At 35.3% G+C, this 20685-nt stretch overlaps 1 pseudogene; it reads right to left on the minus strand.

Annotated features, from left to right (window-relative positions):
- Positions 1–3996: 3996 nt before the first annotated feature.
- On the minus strand, positions 3997–20339 carry LOC138715734 (E3 SUMO-protein ligase KIAA1586-like; annotated as a pseudogene).
- Between the last annotated feature and the right edge of the window lie 346 nt (positions 20340–20685).

Consider the following 20685-nt stretch of genomic DNA (forward strand, 5'->3'; position numbering starts at 1 on the left):
ATGTATTATCAAATGTAAGATTTTGACTATATTACACTATGTCAAAATTTTGATCATATCTTTCATCACAGTTCTAATAATGGATCCATAATAGTTTTATGTTGTAACTGTAAAATATGCAGTAATGGTTATTCCATTAATACTTACTTACAAATGGCTTTTAAGGAACCCGAAGGTTCATTGCCGCCCTCACATAAGCCCGCCATCGGTCCCTATCCTGTGCAAGATTAATCCAGTCTCTATCATCACATCTCACCTCCCTTAAATCAATTTTAATATTATCCTCCAATCTACGTCTTGGCCTCCCCAAAGATCTTTTTGCCTCTGGTCTCCCAACTAACACTCTATATGCATTTCTGGATTCGCCTATACGTGCTACATGCCCTGCCCATCTCAAACGTCTGGATTTAATGTTCCTAATTATGTCAGGTGAAGAATACAATGCGTGCAGTTCTGCGTTGTGTAACTTTCTCCATTCCATTAATACTAAAGAAGAAATAAAAAAAATGTATTTCGTCGGTTTAGAGTGTAAACCTGCTAACCAGCAAAAAGGTAATTTTACAGGAGAAACAAAAAACTGAGTATAAATTAACTCTGAAACTTAGGACCAAACCCAAAGTACAGGTGGTGAAGTTTCAGAGTTAATTTATACTCACTTTTTTGTTTCCCCTGTAAAATTACCCTTTTGTTAGTTAGCAGGTTTACTCTCTAAGCCGACGATTTGGGTTAGAGATTGGGGTAGGGAGAAGAGATACAGAAGGAATCCATCAAACTCTACTGAGAGAACTTCAGTATGAAGGTATGAAATCCTATATACAGGGTGTTTCCAGGCTGGTGTTACAAACTTTCAGGGATGATGGAGAAGGGCACATGTATCAATTTGAGATCAGGAATCCTGGTCCGGAAATGACTGAGTCGAAAGCTATAAGCAAAAATAGTTGTGTGGAAATGGAATTGTGATTTCGCACCACGTGCCCTCCTTCCCTTACCTTTGGAACAGTCGTGGAAAGATGGTATGAGCCGGATGTATTCGAAACCAGGTCTGCATATTCTGCTCTCGTGTACTCCTCCATTTCACTAAGGCTGATCGACTGGACACTGCAACTTGTACACATACATTACTGTCTACAGACGTGCATATCAGGACCGACCATGTTCGTTACACATTACTCCATTTGCATTGCTTTGGTATAGTTTCCTGTCCCCACCCCTCAGACAACGCACTGAATGGAATACTGTAACTAAACAACGTAAACAACGTCAGATGAAAACAGTATGTGTAAGATGTACAGATAAATACCCATAAATAAGGTGTACAGAGGAATAAAATTATTCAATTTCCACACAACTATATTTGCTTGTAACTTTCGACTCAGTCATTTCCGGACCAGGGTTCCTTATCTCAAATTGATACATGTGCCCTTCCCCATCATCCCTGAAAGTTAGTAACACCAGCCCGGAAACATCCTGTATATAGGATTTCACACCTTCATACTGAAGTTCTCTCAGTAGAGTTTGATGAATTCCTTTCGTATCTTTTCTTCCTACCCCAATCTCTAACCCAAATCGTCGGCTTAGAGTGTAAACTGCTAACTAACAAAAAGGAAATTTTACAGGGGAAACAAAAAACTGACTATAAATTAACTCTGAAACTTCACCACCTGTACTTTGGGTTTGATCCTAAAATTTCAGAGTTAATTTATACTCAGATTTTTTTGTTTTCCCTGTAAAATTACCTTTTTGTTGGTTAGCAATTTTACATTCTAAGCCGACAAAATACATATTTTCTTTGATACCTTCTTTACTATTAATGCAATAACTATTACAGCATTTACAGTTACAACAAGCATGGAACTATTGTGGATCCATTATTAGAACTGTGATAAAAGTTAGTAACACTAGCCCGGAACCATTCTGTATATATACTAAGTACAGTATTTAATAATGGATGATGAAACATTTCATGTGACTCATAATGTGATATTAAAGTTTTGTGGTTTTCACAGACCATTTGTACTTAATATCCGCCATTTTCTTTCTTCTCAGTCACAGATTTTATCAAAGGTATGATGATTGCCATAATTTTTATCACAGAACTAACTATGTCACAGCTATAGGGTGATCAAAGATACTATATTACACTGTAAAAGATTTTATCATATGTATATTGTCAAGCTTCTGTAACACTGAAATTTGATAGTGTAATATAGGCCTAAAAGAGAAATAAAATTGACATCTGAAAATACAAACTAACTTATATTATGGCATACTTGTGAACCACCGTACTAAGAGCATTATAGCACTGTATTGGAAATTAGCAGCAGTTGGTACATGGTCTGGTCCCTCGCTTAATATAGTTGGTTACTATTTTGAAGAGAACTCAAAGCGGACGTGGATTCCTCTAACATGCGTCCCCCGCCGTTACTGCTACTCCTGGATTATTAATCCGAATTGATTTTGCAAAACCCCGGCCCGGAGGGAGAGAGAGGGGATAGAGAAAGAGAGACCGAGCATGGAGAGAAGAGAAGAGGGGAAACAGGCGGCCCGATTAACACGTAGGGAGATAGCCGGGGTCTGCTTGCCATACAACGCACAGCTAGGCCCATCATCTCCACTCGCTCTCTGTCATTATGTGCCGGCACGGCTCGGGAAAACGGAGCGCGGCGCAACAGTGTGCTATGACTACCACGATACAGCGCAGAGCTTGGTTTTAGACGTGCGTATCACTCAGCCGTAGATTAATTGCTGATGACAAACGCAATAGGGCTCTATCACCGACATGTTGTGTGTTACTTGTAATAGATGTGTGGTAAAATTCCTTTTCAAAAAGCGGAGTTGTTCTGCTGATATATTTTGACCATTGCTCAGTCAGTAGCATCTCCACAAATACCATTAATGTATTATATTTTTCTGTTCTCTGTTTCCATTTCTCTTTTCTTGTTTTTTGTTTGTTTTTGCAAGCTTTCTTTCTTTTTTACAGCTTTCACGTATTCTCTTTTAATTTGATTACTCGTTTTTAACCCTTGTACTACCAGACATTTTTGTGACACTGAATACCATGAGGTCAATACTGACCCCAGTATTTAAAAAATCGGAAAAAAAAAACTTTCATTTTCAGTACTGACATTTTTGCACAAGATTAGTCTTCAGCCATTGCTTTCGTTATCATTTATTCATAAAATGATTATTTAATTACAATATTAATATTTTTTTACAGTTATTTATACATACTGCCTCCGTGGTCTGTTAGTCAGCATTCTGGCGTCCTGATCTGGAGGTCCCGGGTTCGATTCCCGGGCTCGACTCTCGGTGAATTTTTCTTGAAGAAGAAAAAGTACCTGGATGTCTAGAGTCTGGAAATTAGTATGAATGTGAGTGTGCCGGGTTAATATTAATTAGCCGATCATCAAAATATAAAATACATCAGGACTGTCGCTGGGCAGTAACTTGAACAAACGTTTCTGCGTCACATTGTTGACAATTAACTCCATCTGTTAGCACAACCATAAAACACTAATAGATGCTATAGAGTTACGAACAACGATTAAAAAAAAAAGTTATTGATACTGATCTGTAGAGAGGTAATACATTTTTTCAAACATCTTTCATATCTGCTTCTCATATGTGCTTCTACATTGTTTGCGTGTCAAATGTTTTCGGTCCACAGATGTGCTCCGATAAAAGTCCTAATGTTTCAATTTTATCAATCACAATTATTATTTCAGTCAACACTGGGAATTGAACCCGAGAGCACCTAGTGATAGGAACACGCGCTAGCGCTGTTGAACTGGAAGGCTTTATTCTATTTTATGACATTATACAGAAAGGATATGACTTACTTTTTTTTACTTGGTTATTTAACGATGCTGTATCTAGCGTCGATGAAATTGGTGATAGCGAAATAATATTTGGCGAGATGAGTTAGAGGATTCGCCATAGATTACGTGACATTTCCTTAGAGTTGGGAAACACCTCGGGAAAAACCCAACCAGGTTATCAGCGCGAAGCGAGAATCGAACCGACGCCCGAGCGAAACTCCGGATCAGCAGGCAAACGCGCTACCGCCTGAACTACGCCAGTGATTATGACTCGAAAATGCGTTGGACAGCAGCAGTCAACACTTTCATCCTCACCGTCAGACGAGGACTCAATACTTGATGCACAGTAACTACTCGAAGCATCACCGTCTTCAAGACTTCCGATGGCGTCAACTTCCCCATCGTCATCAGAAAGGTTCTGGTCATCGTTCGTCAACAACGTAGCATCACAATGTTTCGCATCATCATTTTCTTGTAAAAATTTTTGCATACGTCATGATCGAGCAGATTTAGACCGCAAAAAAAAGGCAGCTAATCGCTGAAGTACAGGTGAAATCTGGTCGAAAAAATTAAGAACTGTACTAAAGAGTGTCATAATCTGCCACAAGGTAGCATAAGAGTTAATTACGAGTGGTTTGTCCGCAAATTATAAACAGCACAAAATGTCTTTTTGGGGTCAATGCTGACCCCACGGTACTAGATATAATTGAATCAATATTTCAGAAACTAAAAATGGTAGACGAGAAATATTTTACAGGAGTATCATTAACGTAAAATAAATAAAAGTCAAAGGGGGAAAAAATATAAGATTTTTTTTTTTAGAAAGTACGAACGATTTGCTTAATGCGTGAGGTCACCATTGACCTCGCGGTAGTAGGAGAGTTAAGCTTTCTTTGTTCCTTCCTAATTTTTCTTTCCTCTTCCTTTTTATTTAATTGTCTTTATTTATTCTTCAAACTCTTATTATTATTTCTTTATTTTGTGTTTTCTTTCTTTATTTTTATGCTCTCCTTGTTACTTTTTTATTTTGTTTTCTTTGTTGATTTTATACTTTCGTTGTTACTTCTTTATTTTGTGCTTTCTTTCTTTATTTTTATACTTTTATTGTTATTTCTTTATTTTGTGTTTTCTTTGTTTATTTTTATACTGTCATTATTACTTCTTTATTTTATGCTTTCTTTCCTTATTTTTGTACGTTCATTGTTATTTCTTTATTTTGTGTTTTCTTTGTTTATTTTTATACTCTCATTGTTACTGCTCTATTTTGTTTTTTCTTTGTTTATTTTTATACTGTCATTGTCACTTCTTTATTTTGTGTTTTCTTTGTTTACTTTTATACTCTCATTGTCGCTGCTTTATTTTGTGTTTTCTTTGTTTATTTTTATACTGTCGTTGTCACTTCTTTATTTTGTGTTTTCTTTGTTTATTTTTATACTCTCATTGTTATTTCTTTATTTTGTGCTTTCTTTGTTTATTTTTATATTCTCATTGTCACTTCTTTATTTTGTGTTTTCTTTCTTTATTTTAACACTCTCATTGCTACTTCTTTACTTTATGCTTTCTTTCTTTATGTTTACACTCTCATTGTTACTTCTTTATTTCGTACTTTATTTTTACACTCTCATTGGTACTTCTTTATTTTATGCCTTTTTCTTTATTTTTAACATTCTCATTGTTGCTTCTTTTTATGCTTTTTTTCTTTATTTTTACACTCTCATTGTTACTTCTTTATTTCGTACTTTCTTTATTTTTACACTCTCATTGGTACTTCTTTATGTTGTGTTTTCTTTCTTTATACTTTCATTGTTATTTCTTTATTTTGTACTTTCTTTTTTATTCTTTATACTTTTTTGTTATTTATTTTTCTTCTTCCTCTCTTTATCCTTTAAACTCTCGTCTTTACTTCTTAATTCCTTTCTTTTCATTCATTTCTCTACGTTTATGCTTTCTCTTTTATGCCTTTCTTTGTTATATTTCTCTAGCTTCCTTTCTTCATTCTGTATCGTTTCTCTTTCATTTCTGTCTTTGTTTCTTTTTCCTTGCTTTCTTTCTTTATTCTGTATGCTTTCTTTTATTTTTTTTAATTACTGTATTTTCCTCGTTTCCTTAATTTATAATTTATGCTTCGGAGTTTATTTCTTTTTCTTTCTTTTCTTCTGCTCTTTCTTTATTCCATGTACTTTTCTTTTACTTGCTTCCTTCTTTATGCTTTTGTTTTACTACTTTCTTTATTTATTTTTATTTTTTCATTTATTCTGTATGCTTTATATTTTATTAGTCTTCTTATTCTTTCTTTCTTTCTCACGAATCCGTTCACATCAGAGGAACTCCAGACTAATATTGAGCAATAAAGTAATGAGAATTTCAGTTGATGAGCTTAAACAAATGAGTGACAAACATATTGTCGCAATATCACATTTGTATACGAGTGGAATATCTGCTGCAATGTAGGTTCCATATTTCAATTCTGCTTCCATCGTTGTAGGCAGCAGTTTACCGGCTGACGCTTGACCTGCCGCCCGGCAGTCAGATCCTGGACTGTGGCAGCCATATATATTAACGACTCTAAGTTCTTATGGCTAAGCACAATTTCAATAATATTATCTACACAAGATGTGCAGATAATCCTAAGTCTGTTAAAATGGAATGGAAAATGTGTTGAGACAAAACTGAGTTAAATTGTCCATTGGAACTGACTTAGGTTGTGTACTAAGAAATGCCGGACCGAGTTTGGCTGTATACTTAAAGAAAGCTGCTACTGAGTTTGGATGCTTATTCCTCCCACGGGACCGAGTTTGGATTTTGTGTTCCTGATACAAGGGGAGAACAGGTGGCCAATATCACGCGTAATATTGTGTTACGGAGCTAAGACGAAGACAAAAATTGTTTCTGGCAATATAGAATACAACTTACTCTTCCTATACCTAACTAGTGGCTCTACCATTTCAATTCTCCAGATTATTCCTGACTTTGGTAAACCAATCATCATATTATAAAGCCCCCTCCTTATCTTGTCCACATAATGCTTCGTCGTTGCAGAGAGAAGGATGGAAGATGAGGTCTGTTGCCATGACGTTCGGGTTGCCTCTTGTGCTACCTCAAATTTGTTGTGGTTACATAGATTACACCAATTACTGGCTCTTGGTTGGGATTAAACTGCAGACTCTAGAGTATGAGACCTTGATCTTGCCTGCTTCATATACTGCGAAGAAAATGGCTTAATTAGTTTGTAAAGTTTCTCTCAAGTTCAACGTTTCGTAACCCTGGGAATGGATATTGATCGAAATAATTTCTGATCAGTATTTGCTACAACATGCAAACATATCGTAACTATTACACTGCTTGTGTGAGATTTATGGTTTCGTATGACCTACTTTTTTCATCATTAATGTCAAATATTCCTACTGGACCTGCAAAATCTGTTAAGTGATATAGAAGTTGAAATAGCATCCTATTATCACACAGGAAAACTTACAGCTTAGTCTTTTTCGTGCTTATATTTTAAAAAAGTATTTAGCATATACCTCATATTCCCATAATAAACTCTCAGTCTTCCATTGTGTTATTACGGTCTTGTATTATATTTACTACACTTTGTCTTTAAGTTGGAATGTGTAAATAATTTCTCGTCAAAATTTCTGTGACTATAACCAATTACATCACGTCTTGTAACTACATCCAGAAATTTATGTACAACTTTTTTATGCATTTCACTGTTTAATAACATAGGTGCGTTTCCAAAAGTAAGGTACACTTGGAAAAGTAAATTCAAATTTCATTTTTCTTGTAATTGTGTACTAAAATGAAGCTTAGTTCTTACTTGTCAACATCCTTAAGCCTCTTTAAACTTTTGTCCCAACGCCACGCTAACTTCAAAAAAGCCTCTACATAAAAACTTTTGTCATTTTATTTCATTCAGTTTACGATCTCATTTTACATTTCTTAATAAGATGACAATATTGTTTCCTTAGACCTTTCAGCTTCCTAAAATCCTGGGGTGGTATGAGACAAGTGCTGTGAAGAGGTTGCTACAGAATTTTCCAACTCATTTCCAATAAATAATGTTTACGTGTTCTTCCAACAGAACGGAAAGTTGCATAATCACACAAAAAACTTGATGGTCAGTATTTCAACATGTCTTCAACAACTGGCTTCCTCGTAGTTTGTAAAACTTCAAGGTAACGGTCAGCATTAATTTGTTTCTGAACATTGTTGTTGCCGGTGCTTTAGTTGGAAATAAATATTTCGGGGAGCTCACCTTTATTTCAACAGTTTCCATTAGGGATGGGAGGTTATTCGAAAATAACCGGTTTTCGGTTAACCGGTTATTTTAAAATTAATTTAACCTAAAGGAAGTTAATCGATCAAACATAACCAGTTAATCGGTTATTTTCAGGTTATTTATTATTATTATTATTATTATTATTATTATTATTATTATTATTATTTTTTTTTTTTTTTTACATTTTAAAGTCGGAAAATTAGTCAGGAAAACAAAATGAGAGGTTACTGGCAATAGAAATCAAAGAACAACTTGCAAGCAACTTCAATGTAAGCCAACCAGAAGATAGTTAAAAGAACGTCATTAGATGCTGAAGATCATGAAAAAAATCCCTAAACAAAATACAGAAAAGAATAGGAGGTTGTGAAATTGGATATAATTATTCATTTCACTCACATTCGGGATAATAGATAAAATAAATAAATAAAAAATATAATAACACAAACCGCATAATTTTTACAATAATCATCTTCATTATCATACATTTCGATGGTCTATCTACTCTCCTATTTAACCAAGTTCTTCGCCGTTTATAATGCTCCAATACCCGCAGATATATACAGTATTATAAGCCAAACGGATTCTGAGATTAAGATAGACACATACTGTATTATTGACATCGATTCGAAATCGAATTTCATTTTGACATCTATGGACAGATGAAGTAAGTAAAGCAGTAGGCCTATGAGACAATTTGTGTACGGGGTTGATTACATGGCGTACAAAATAATAAAAATAGACGGTGTTCGACTGACATTAAATGTGAGAAAAACTTAACATACATTTGATTCGATGTGTACTTTTAAAAATAACCGGTCTTTCGGTTATTTAGAAAAATAACAGGTTATTAGGTTAAACCGGCAAGCAAAAATAGCCGGGAATTAACTGGATAATCGTATGAAAATAACCGGTTATCAGAATAACTGTTACTTTTGCCCATCCCTAGTTTCCATATCGGTTGATACTGGATCTTACTTTCACTTGACTCCGACTTGCGGCATGCTGTCTCGTTTGCTGATCGCCTCCCTGCCCCCAACCATAACTTCACATAAGGAATTGGGTTGAATTCCTTAGTTAGAGTCCAACACTGCTGATGAAGGTAAGTCCACTGGCTCGTTCCACTAGTAACGAATTTCTTCTGTCAGTCATATACCATTCATTGCACTACATGCTCTCTCACACTCAGACGTAGATATTAGAATGGTGTCAACAATTCTTATCATTGGTTTCAAATCCTCAGGAAAATTACTGGCGTCAATATATTCTCGAAATACATTAATCATTTTTCATTTTTCTGAAAAGTGAAATTGTTCACATAAATTGGCAATGAACTTGTCACCGTATGTGATATCCACATTGGAGAGCCAGTTTTTCTTGTAGAGAACATTCAAATCTGAAATAACATTCTTCATTTGGTTATCACGTGCAAAGGTGAGGCTTTCATGAGATGAACGATTTTCATTGTCTACAAGTCTATTGCGCAGATTATGTACAAGGCTCCAGAATAATTGGTCACTGTTTACTTACACTACTTTTGCATTACATTGCAGATCAATGTTTTTAAATTTCATGTCTTGACAAGCCTTAATTGTTTCTTCAAAGAATTCTCCCGGTAAACCGCACATGGACTCAAGAACTCTGACTGTTCTTCGGATAGCATTGTCAGCATCTGGTAAAATCATGCTTCTCCTTTGTAATTGCAATGACAAGTCACTCAGTTCAGTCAATGCATCATGCGTCATTCTCAGATTCATTAAGAATTCTTTTGATGTTATAATATTGAAAAGGCCCTGGTATTTTGCCCTTTTGTCATGTCATTCTTTGCAATTCTGAAATGTGTTGCTAGTGCACCATAACAGTCCCATATGCTTTTCACAGTGCGCAGAGTCGATGACACCCACCTTGTGGTAAATATTTTGCAAATTTTCTTTATTCGTTACTCTAACGATGCTGCACATTCCATCAACTCACTCTGATTCTTTGGGGACATGTTGTACGTACAGAGAGTAGAGTTTATCAAAAAAGGAGTGGAAATGATTGTTGCCTTGAACATCATTTCTCGTATCGAGAACTGCTAATTCCAAACGGTGATTTGAGCAGTGCCAAACTATTAGGTCGGTAAATATCTTAACTAGCTTAGCTGCAACTCCATTTTTTGTGCCCAACATAACTGAGACCCCGTCAGAAGCAAATGCAACAATTTTTTTTTTCAAGAACTTTTCATTCATTCCATGCGATATTAAATTGGCCAGAATTGCATCTTTAACCCTAGAAAGCTAACGCTTCGTCAAAATGACGACGCTTAAATATAAAATCTCTCCCCCCACCACTTCTCATTATGTGAGGCGCTTGGCGCCTTGTGTACCTTCAGTTGGTCTTGAGCTACGGCGAGAGTGATATCAGTCGTGTTTAATTGTTGTGTTGTAAATTGGTTATTGGTGCTGCGTAGTCATTCTGACGAAGCATTAGCTTTATCGTAAGTATATTGGACTGCTCGGCGGAAGTTATATATTTTGTTTTACTGTCTGTTATCTGTAAAGTTTACAAATATTCTTTACATCTCTCTATGTAGGTACTGAAACTAATACGTCTTAATATTGTGAAGTGTAATTTGTATAGAATGGCATCTACGGAAGAAATTTATACAGAAAAGAAAATCATAAAATGGCTAGAGGAAGAGGAAGAAATTGGTGAGAATGGCAATAGTTGTAGTAAAAGTGAGGATAATACAGAAAATGATATTGTGTTGACAGACGACAACTCTGATATTGATCCAACTTTTGACCCTCTTAGCGAAAAGACAATACATCATTCTATAGACTCCAGCTCTGATGAAGTGGAATAGTCTGCTGAAGAAATAGATTATACAGTTCAAACATCTGATACTGATAATTCACAACCGCAAGCAGGGATCCATAGTCAAGCAGCTCACCCAAACATCATTGTATGCAGTAAAACTGGACTGGTTGGGAAAAATGGGCATCGTTGGTCTGCAATTTCTTCGAAGCCACCGAATACTCGTTCAGCAGCTAGAAATATTATACATGTTCGACAAGGACCAAAAGCTGACGTTAGAAATGTGGACTTGCCGAAAGATGCATTTTCCTTATTTTTTACTCAGACAATGCGTCAAAAATAATTCAGCACACAAATGAAAAAATTGCAACTAAACGTACGAATTATAGTGTTCAAAACGCAACTGTATCTGAGCTCAGTGTAGAAGAATTTGATGCATTTCTAAGTATTCTGATATTGTCTGCAGTTCAGAAGAATAACCACTTACCATCAAAGGAATTGTTTGATTCAGAAAACTGTGGGATGAGATATAAAGCGACAATGAGTTGTGATAGGTTCGACTTCCTTTGTGAATGTTTGCGTTTCGATGACCACACAACCAGACTTGAAAGAAGGCAAACACAAATTTGCTCCAATAAGGGAGATCTGGGAACAGTTTATAGCTGCCTGTAGGGAATCGTACAAGCCTGGCTCTTTCCTTACAATTGATGAACAACTTCTAGCCTTCAGGTGGCGATGTCCTTTTAAAATGTACATCCCTAACAAACCATCAAAGTATGGCATCAAAATTTTTATGGTATGTGACAATGGTACTAAGTACATGTTCGATGCAATGCCTTATCTAGGCAAGAACACTGCTCCTGCAAATCAACCGTTGGCAGACTTCTTTGTAAAGGCCCACACCAGGAGTGTTTATGGTACCAACCGCAACATAACACTGGACAACTGGTTCACGTCGATTCCTCTAGCATCTGAGCTCCTGAAAACTCCTTATAATTTGACAATAGTGGGCACTCTACGCAAAAATAAGTGGGAAATTCCACCCGAATTACTCAACCATAAGACTAGGAAAGTGGGAACGTCAATGTTCTGTTTCGATCAAGAAAAAACTCCTGTATCCTACAAAACAAAACCTAACAATGTAGTGTTGCTGCTTTCGACAACTCACGACACAGCATCCATTAACCCAACTTCCAAAAAAACGGACATCATCGAGTTTTACAACTCAACAAAAGGCGCAGTGGACACATTGGGCCAAATGTGCAATCAGATGACTTGCAGCAGAAAGACAAGAAGATGGCCGCTTTGCGTCTTTTATGGAATGGTCAATATCGCTCTAGTGAACAGTTATGTGATTTACACACACAACAAGGTCAGCAATAAAGAAAAACCATTGACTAGGCGTCAGTTTGGAAAGGAACTTCACTCTGCACTTACGAATTCATGGGTGATACATCGCCTTGGAATGCGCAACTTACCGCGCTTGCTACGTTTGTCCATGGCAGAAATACTTCATGTGAACATGCCTGTGGATGAACCAGAAGCCCAGGAATCAAGAAAACGCAAGATCTGCGCCTTCTGTCCAAGCAAGAGACTGAGAATGACGAAAGTATTTTGCTACAAGTGTTCCAGAGCAGTATGTGGTGAACACCAAACAATGTGCTGTTTTGAATGTAAATATGGACGTTAAGAGTGTCAGGAATATTTTGTATGTTTATAATACTGTAAGGAACAAAAATATTACATTAGCAATTATAGAATACAAATAAACCTCTTTCTTCAATGCAAGAAAAAATTGTCGTCAAAATGACTACACGTTAGCTTTAATGCTCCTGATGTAGCACGTTAGCTTTCTAGGGTTAATGGCTGCTGCTGTACTTTTATTAAGTTCCACAACATCCCAGAAAAAATATATCGGTTCAGACTCTTCCGAAAATGACACCTTAGACAGATCACAAGCACAGATTTCTTGCTATCTGTGGTGGATTTGTCAACGAGAACACTAATTTTGATATTATTCTGGACTATTGTTTCAATAATTTTTACCCTCCTTTGTTTTTATATGTGGTCAGTTATATTTTCACAACTGACCTTTGTAAGAAAACCTCTACCCATATCTAAGCCATTGATTTCCTCAAGTTCTACATCCCAAGGGAAATCACTGAATGGTCTATTATGTTTGGCAATCTTATATCCTGTACAAAAATCCTCACTGTGCAGTCTAATTGTTTAGCATTCATACTATCTACTGTGGCTACTAGCTATTATCCGTGAGATTGAATTTTATTGGATTCAGAATTTTTGTGAAATAATTATACTCTGTTTTCGCAATTTTTTTTTCCTCTGGCTCTTTTGTTGCTTTATTTTATTATCACCTTTCAAATAAACCTTGCAATCGATCCATTCTTTTGAAAATTTAATTCCTACTCCTTTGAATGTTCCCATTGCCCGTTGGTTGTCCATTCAAAGTATTCCAAGGCTACCAGATCAACAGAAAGAATAGAATGGACAAACACATATACTTCGTTCCATAATGTCTGATAGGCGATGTAAACATTGCGGCAGAGAAGGAGACAAGTATAATTGCTAATCAACCAATGGCAGAGGTATCATTCCACGCTTGTCTTGAAGTTGGGCGGGGGTAGAACGCTTCATACCGCTCAACTTCAAGGTAATGAGAGCTCTGCTATTGTTCAATAGCAATTATTCCTCTCTCTCTTTCTGTCAGACATTATGGAAGGAAGTATAGAATCCTATTGAATTAATTTTAAAGGCATATTGGTTCCGTTAAGTTCAATGTTAATTGATAAATGAGTTCTATTCAGTCAATACTTAACATAAAAACACAATAAAGCATGCTATAACAACATTTAAACAGATTTAAAAACAAACGTTTTCGCCAATTTTGATTGGCATCTTCAGGTCGTGTAGGTCGAGTAGAACATGTTATAATAAGTGAACACTTGGTATATAAAGTTAAAAATAGAAGTTAAAACTATGGTATAACTTAAAACAGAGAATAGAACTTAGCAAAAAGCCACCACTATGTATGTAGAAGCACTATGTTGAAAGAGGCGTGTGTGATCCAAGGGAACGGCAAAACTCTTCCGTCATTGTAGGTACAGTTTTCAAGACAGATTTGACGATGCTACAAACAGGTCGGTCGTGTGGCCGATTATGGAAAGCAGGAAAAATCCTGTAAATTGTAAGGATAGAATGAATGAGTATTTAGAAGCATTTAAGTATTATTATAAATCTTCTAAAACAATACTTACAAAAAGTTGGAAAAGCGTCTTGAATCCATGAGGTCGGTGACACGACTGAGCTTTACATTAAGTGGTAGCGTATGACGAAAACTGTATACCTGGCAAGACTAGTGGATGGGTGAAAGTTACTTGCGTATGATCTTAAACAGCGGGTTATTTGAATTTGGGTATTGTTCATTAAGGAGCGGGCTGTCAATATTATTATAATGGGTGGTAATATATAGTTCCTCTGCAGCATTCATGTAATTATGATTGTTAATGGTCTTCAAGACCTGAAGGGCTTCTTCTATGCCAGTGAGTTCGTGATTAAGAGAAATGAGATGCGTGGCAAACTTTGATTTATTCCTATTGAATTTGAAGTCAGAGACGTGTTCTTTGTAATGCGTGCGAAAGTTCCTTTTTGTTTGGCCAACATATTTACTGGGGCAGTTTTTACATTGTAATAGATAGATACCGCTATTGGCAAACTTATTGTAATTTTGAATATTATTGGGAATTATATTATTAAGTTTGTTGTTGGTACGGAATGCTACGTTAATTTTTTTCTTTTCTAAAAAGGTTACCTAATTTGTATGATACATTTCCGAAAAATGTCATGGGTTTCCAGTGGGTGGTTTTAGTCTTTTTGACTGAACTTATTAAAGTGCTATTAGTTTTGGTTTCTGATTTAAATTTATTTAAGCGTTTTCTTATCAAATTGGTAATTAAATTAATGCAAAGCTCAGTCGTGTCTCCGCCCTCATGGATTCAAGACGCTTTTCCAACTTTTTGTAAGTATTGTTTTAGAAGATTTAAATAATACTTAAATGCTTCTAAATACTCTTTCATTCTATCCTTGCAATTTACAGGATTTTTCCTGCTTTCCATAATCGGCCACACGACCGACCTGTTTGTAGCGTCGTCAAATCTGTCTTGAAAACTGTACCTGCAATGACGGAAGAGTTTTACCGTTCCCTTGGGTCACACACGCCTCTTTCAACATAGTGCTTCTACATACATAGTGGTGGCTTTTTGCTAAGTTCTATTCTCTGTTTTAAGTTATACCATAGTTTTAACTTCTGTTTTTAACTTTATATACCAAGTGTTCACTTATTATAACATGTTCTATTCGACCTACACGACCTGAAGATGCCAATCAAAATTGGCGAAAACGTTTGTGAAGTTCGAAGACGACGCCAGGTGTTTAAAAATTTATTATTTGTGATCCACGAGATGAAGAGCGCGGGATGAAGCTGCAGGAGTTACGTTATTAATGTTCACATTATATGACACAATAGCGATACTATTAATTTTATTAACAGAAAGCAGACTTCATTAATTGCTGCTCATTGAGCTTGTGCTTAGGAAGTGAAGAGTTAAGCTATTTCTTAAAATGTAATTCTTAGTATATTAAATAGTTTTTGATAAGTAGCGTATTTTATCAAAATAATTAATAGGCTTACCTTTTAATTTCTATACGGTTATTGCAACTAATGTTTTCGGCATTAGTAATAACCTGACTACTGGTATACTCATCTGAGTGATGTTTATTAGAATGAGCAAACACAGTCAAGAAAGTCATATTCCTTCCGCTCGTTTTTTTTTTTTTCTGAGTAACCAACAGTAAGTTGTTCAGCATTACACGATAAGTGTTACAGTAAGAAAAGCAGAAGATATATTGTCCTGAAAGACGAGAATTTGGGTAAAATTGTACGATCGTTTGAAAATTCGTTAAAATCCCTTCGTCGCCTTATGCAAGAAAGAATATGGCTTAAGCCCTATAGTTCTGTGGAAATTTAAAAAATCTGTGGAAGTTAAAGCCATATAAATTTAGAGTGATACTAGAACTACGACGCGGTGATCTTTTAATCAGGCGTGGATTTCGTAAGTAGATTTGGAATTGAGTGGATGAAGACGAAATTGATTCTAATTTCCTTCTGTCTTCGAGCGAGATTTCATTTCATCTCCATAAATATGTAAAATACCAAAAACATGTATTGCAACTGCGAAAATCTTAAATTCCTTCATGAAGAGCTCCTCTGCTATGTGGAAATAGGAGTATGGTGTACTACGAGTGTGAGAGAATAAAATACTTTATGCTCGACCATGCCGAAATGTAATAATTATACACCTGGTAGTAGCCCTTTAATGCACCTCATTAAAGTACACCTATTCATTATAGTTCAGTTGTTTAGCCAATGAGAAATCACAATTGTATCATTATAAAAGCGCAAGTATCGATTATTCTCGGATATGCAATCGAAAGACAACTAGCGAAAAGTCACGGAGGCTGGAAATCCAATACTGTCGCAGAAGGTTATGTTCTGTTACTATAATAATTAACGTTAATTGTAAATAATATTCAAATAAATTCAATTTGTCATCTCGTTCTTCAATTCTAAATCAATTTCCAGATTATATCAAGACTAATGTTCATGTTATTCTCTAGATTATATCAAGGTAAGTGACATTCGTTCCTCGGAAAAAATCAATACTTTCGCGTCTGCGCACATCTCACAATTTAGAAGGTCAGTTCCCTTCCTCACTTACATAACCATAACATGAATACTTATGAATAATTTCAAGTTAGAAATATGGTCGAGCATAAAAAGTCGTATGAAACTTGCCTGTAATGGTAATTAAGACGCTCGTATGAAAATTATGAAACGAGCGCAAGCGAGTTTCATAAACAAACATACTCGCGTCTTAATTACTACCATTATAGGCTCGTTGCATAATGTACTATTATGTTTAAAATGAACTTTTAACGCCGAGTGGTAGGCCTATGTGAAGATTATTATATTTCCCTTTTTTGGCGACTTAATGGAGAGGGATCGTATTATTTTCTTCTTCTACCAGAATTCTACTTTTCCTCATATACCCGACTGTTATATGGAAGAATTTCATGCAGTATTGGAGGATAGAATTATCAGTAGAAATTTGTGACCCCCTCAATCACTTTTCCTAAGATTCTGTGACTTTAATCTCTGTTAAACATGGAAGATAATGTGTATAAAATAATCCAGAAAGAACTGAAAAATTAAATATGGGAAAACATGATCTACATTTCTCTAAGGGAACAAACACTGTGTGTTGCCTTTCTATTGCTTCTTTCAGTAAAAATAAGACAGTGAAATACCCATGTGAAAGGTTTCCGGAGTGCAGAAATATGCTACTGAAATTTGTGGAATATGTCTATTTTGCTTTCTCTCTTTTTTGTTCTTTGACATAAACTGATACTACTGTAGCATATTTAAATTATATATTCGTATGTTAAAATTATAAGGACTTCATTGGCAAAATAATAATCTACTATGTTAGAGATATCTGGTGACAATATGGCGACCTCACAACTTATATATTGCAATAAACGCCCTTATTTACAAAGAACCTCATAAAACCGGGACTGTTGTATCCAGAGTTCTCTGCTACACACAAACTCAAAAAAGCCGAAGTTTTCACAACGAATATGATATCGTACAATGAAATGAGCACACAATCTATAATACCAGTCAGAGCTATTGTTAAACAAATGTAAGTTAAGTGACTGTTTTTTTGGCTTAAAAACAGAGTATGCTAAATGCGAGAGTTGAGATAGCAACGTTATAAAGCAATGGATATAATGAAAGTTTATCCTCGTCACGTTTAGTAATGAAAAAATCTCTATAAACGAAGAGCGTTTTAAATTCTCGATTCGCCATTGTTCCCCTTTGAAGAGCTTTCAAATAAAAGGACTTGGACGCATTTATTAATATGCTCGCTTACTCTGCCTTTCAAACTATTTCCTTTTCGCATGTTTTAACCTTTTGTTCTGGTACAGCACAACTGTTTCCTCCATCTAATCAATTATGATGAATTCAATAACATTTCTTAGCCTATAAATTATCTGTATCTGCAAAAATGTACTTTTCGTAACAATGAACAGTGTCATTCTTTATTCTTTTCTTTGTTTCATGATTTACTTTTTTTCGATTCTTTACTATCTTTACCTTTCTTTTTTATGTTTTCTGCATTTCATTCTCTTGTTTTTTTGTTACTATTGTTGTATCTTGCATGTTTATCTTTTAACGTTTCTTCCTTCCCTTCTTCTCTTTATGTCCTTCATTATCTTCACTTTCTGTTTATTATCATCTCTTCCATTCATTCATTAATTCATTCATTCATTCATTCACTCATTCATTCATTCATTCATTCATTCATTCATATTTTGGCATGAAACTTCTATATTTTTAACATTTTCACATGAAAAGTATTTCTATACACTCTGTCGTTACTCATGGTACCATGGTAACAGAAGATTATTGTCACGTTCTTACATAATCCATGACATACAATTCATTCTTAGTGTTCTGCCCAAGGGGTGGTCTTTCACTGCAAACTCAACATTCTCTACTCTTTCCTATTTCCGCCTTCCTGTTAGTCTTCACATATGATCCACATATCTTGATGTTGTAGGGTAAGGTTGCCTAATTCCGTGACATATTTAATAAGGTATATATATGCCAAAATTGTACTAAAAAGTTTCAAATAATACCTAAATGACGTTATTTTGACCTTCAGCTACACTTTTTACAACATTCAGTGTCAACAGTTTCACAAGTTTGATAAATAATATATGATTCTTCATTGTTATACAGTGGCTCCTAAATCCGTGACAGGGATCCAAATTTCGTGATAGTGGTTTCCTAATTCCGTGATACTAAAATAATCCTCATTATCTGCTCAGAAAACAAACGTGTATTTGGAAAAACACTTTAAAGTCATGGTATATTGTTTTAATATGAATTAAGCAAGAAATTAAAACATAGAAAAAGGGCCTAAGTAACAAATTTCATAGAATATACTTGTGTAACTACAGGAATACATATTACATATTAATATATAATAAACAAAATAAACTGAAAGTTAAATTCAATACAAAATTAAATTTGAATAAATTGAATTATACCACAGTTATTTCTCATTACTTATATTCCTAACAACATCAGTAATTAAGTTAAATATACGCCCTATTATTTTATTATAATAATTATAATTGATGTTTTCTGTAATTTATTTCTGTTATTATTTCCATGAACTATTTTCTTTCATAGAATTAATTTTCACAATTTAGCGTTGGCATCACTGGTCGAGTGAGCCAGAAAGGAGAAATATGAAAATAAATCCGAAAATGGGAAAGCTTCTGTAGCATTGTTATTGTCTCATAATGTTTAAATAATCATACACATTGATTCAGCTGACTATAACCTACAGTAATATATCATTTTTATAATGCTATATTAATTCTTACCGCAAATATAAGATGTTTCTTCAGGAGCGGTCACAAGAGAAAAAAAAACTTACTGGTCAACCACCTTTCACTGTAAAAAAAGCTTCTGCAATCGATTGCTTCTATTCAAAAGGCGGGTAGTCAATAGAATTGAAAAGAAGACATCTCCTGGCATCTGTTATGTATTTCAAAAACTTAAAAGTCAGAGATCACAACTCCATGGTAGTCAATTGAAATTTTATCACGGGATTAGGGGTATCACGGAATTAGGCAGCTTCACCCTACATCATCTGATATCTTCTTCTGCCTCGAACATTTCTTCCGTTCACCATTCCTTCCAGTGCATCCTTTAGTAGGCAGCAACTTCTTAGGCAGTGACCCAGCGAATTTCTTTTCCTCTCTCCTGATCAGTTTCAACAATATTCTTTCTACACTCACTCTTTATAGCACAGCTTCGTTTCTTATTCTGTCTGTCCATTTCACACGCGCCATTCTTCCCCATATCCACATTTAAAATGCTTCTAGTCGCATCTATTCACTTCATCGCAATGTCTATGTTTCTGCCCCATACAATATCACACACCACACGAAACACTTCACTAGGCTAGTCTCTTCCTTTACTTCTTTTTCCAGAGGTCCACAGAAAATGCTTCCTTTTCTATTGAAAGCTTCCTTTGCTACACCTCTTCTTTTAACTTACTGGCAGCAGCTCATGTTCTTACGGCACATTCCAAGTACCAGTATTTTAAGCTGTCCACTTGTTCTACTGCCTCATTTGGAATTTGCACGTTTCCCTTTTTCAGTTTTCTTCCGATAACAATGGTCTTCATCTTCTTTGGATTTATTTTCATCCTATACTGCTCACAGCTGTCATTTAGCTCCAGTAGCATGTCTTCTAGTATCGTGTCATCTTCTGCTAACAACGTCATATCATCAGCAATTTTATGCACTTTATCCTTCTTCCTCCTACTACCACTCCTTCCATCTTCTGAAAAAAGTTCTTCGATAAATCCTCCGATTAGATGTTGAGCAGGATAGATGATGAGGTGCATATTTGTCATATTCTTCTACCTGTTCCATTTCCCTTTGACATTTCTTCTCCTATCTTGAATTTTATTCATATTTTCATATAACGGTTACAGAATAGTCTCCCCTTTTTCGAATCCAAATCTATTTTCTTCATGATCCCCATACGTTTAATCCAATCCAGTCTGTCAAAAGCCTTTTCCAGATCCACAAATACAACACATACTTCTTTATTTTGACCTACTATAT

Source organism: Periplaneta americana, chromosome 15 (genome assembly GCF_040183065.1).
Source record: "Periplaneta americana isolate PAMFEO1 chromosome 15, P.americana_PAMFEO1_priV1, whole genome shotgun sequence".
In the NCBI taxonomy this organism is placed as follows: domain Eukaryota; kingdom Metazoa; phylum Arthropoda; class Insecta; order Blattodea; family Blattidae; genus Periplaneta; species Periplaneta americana.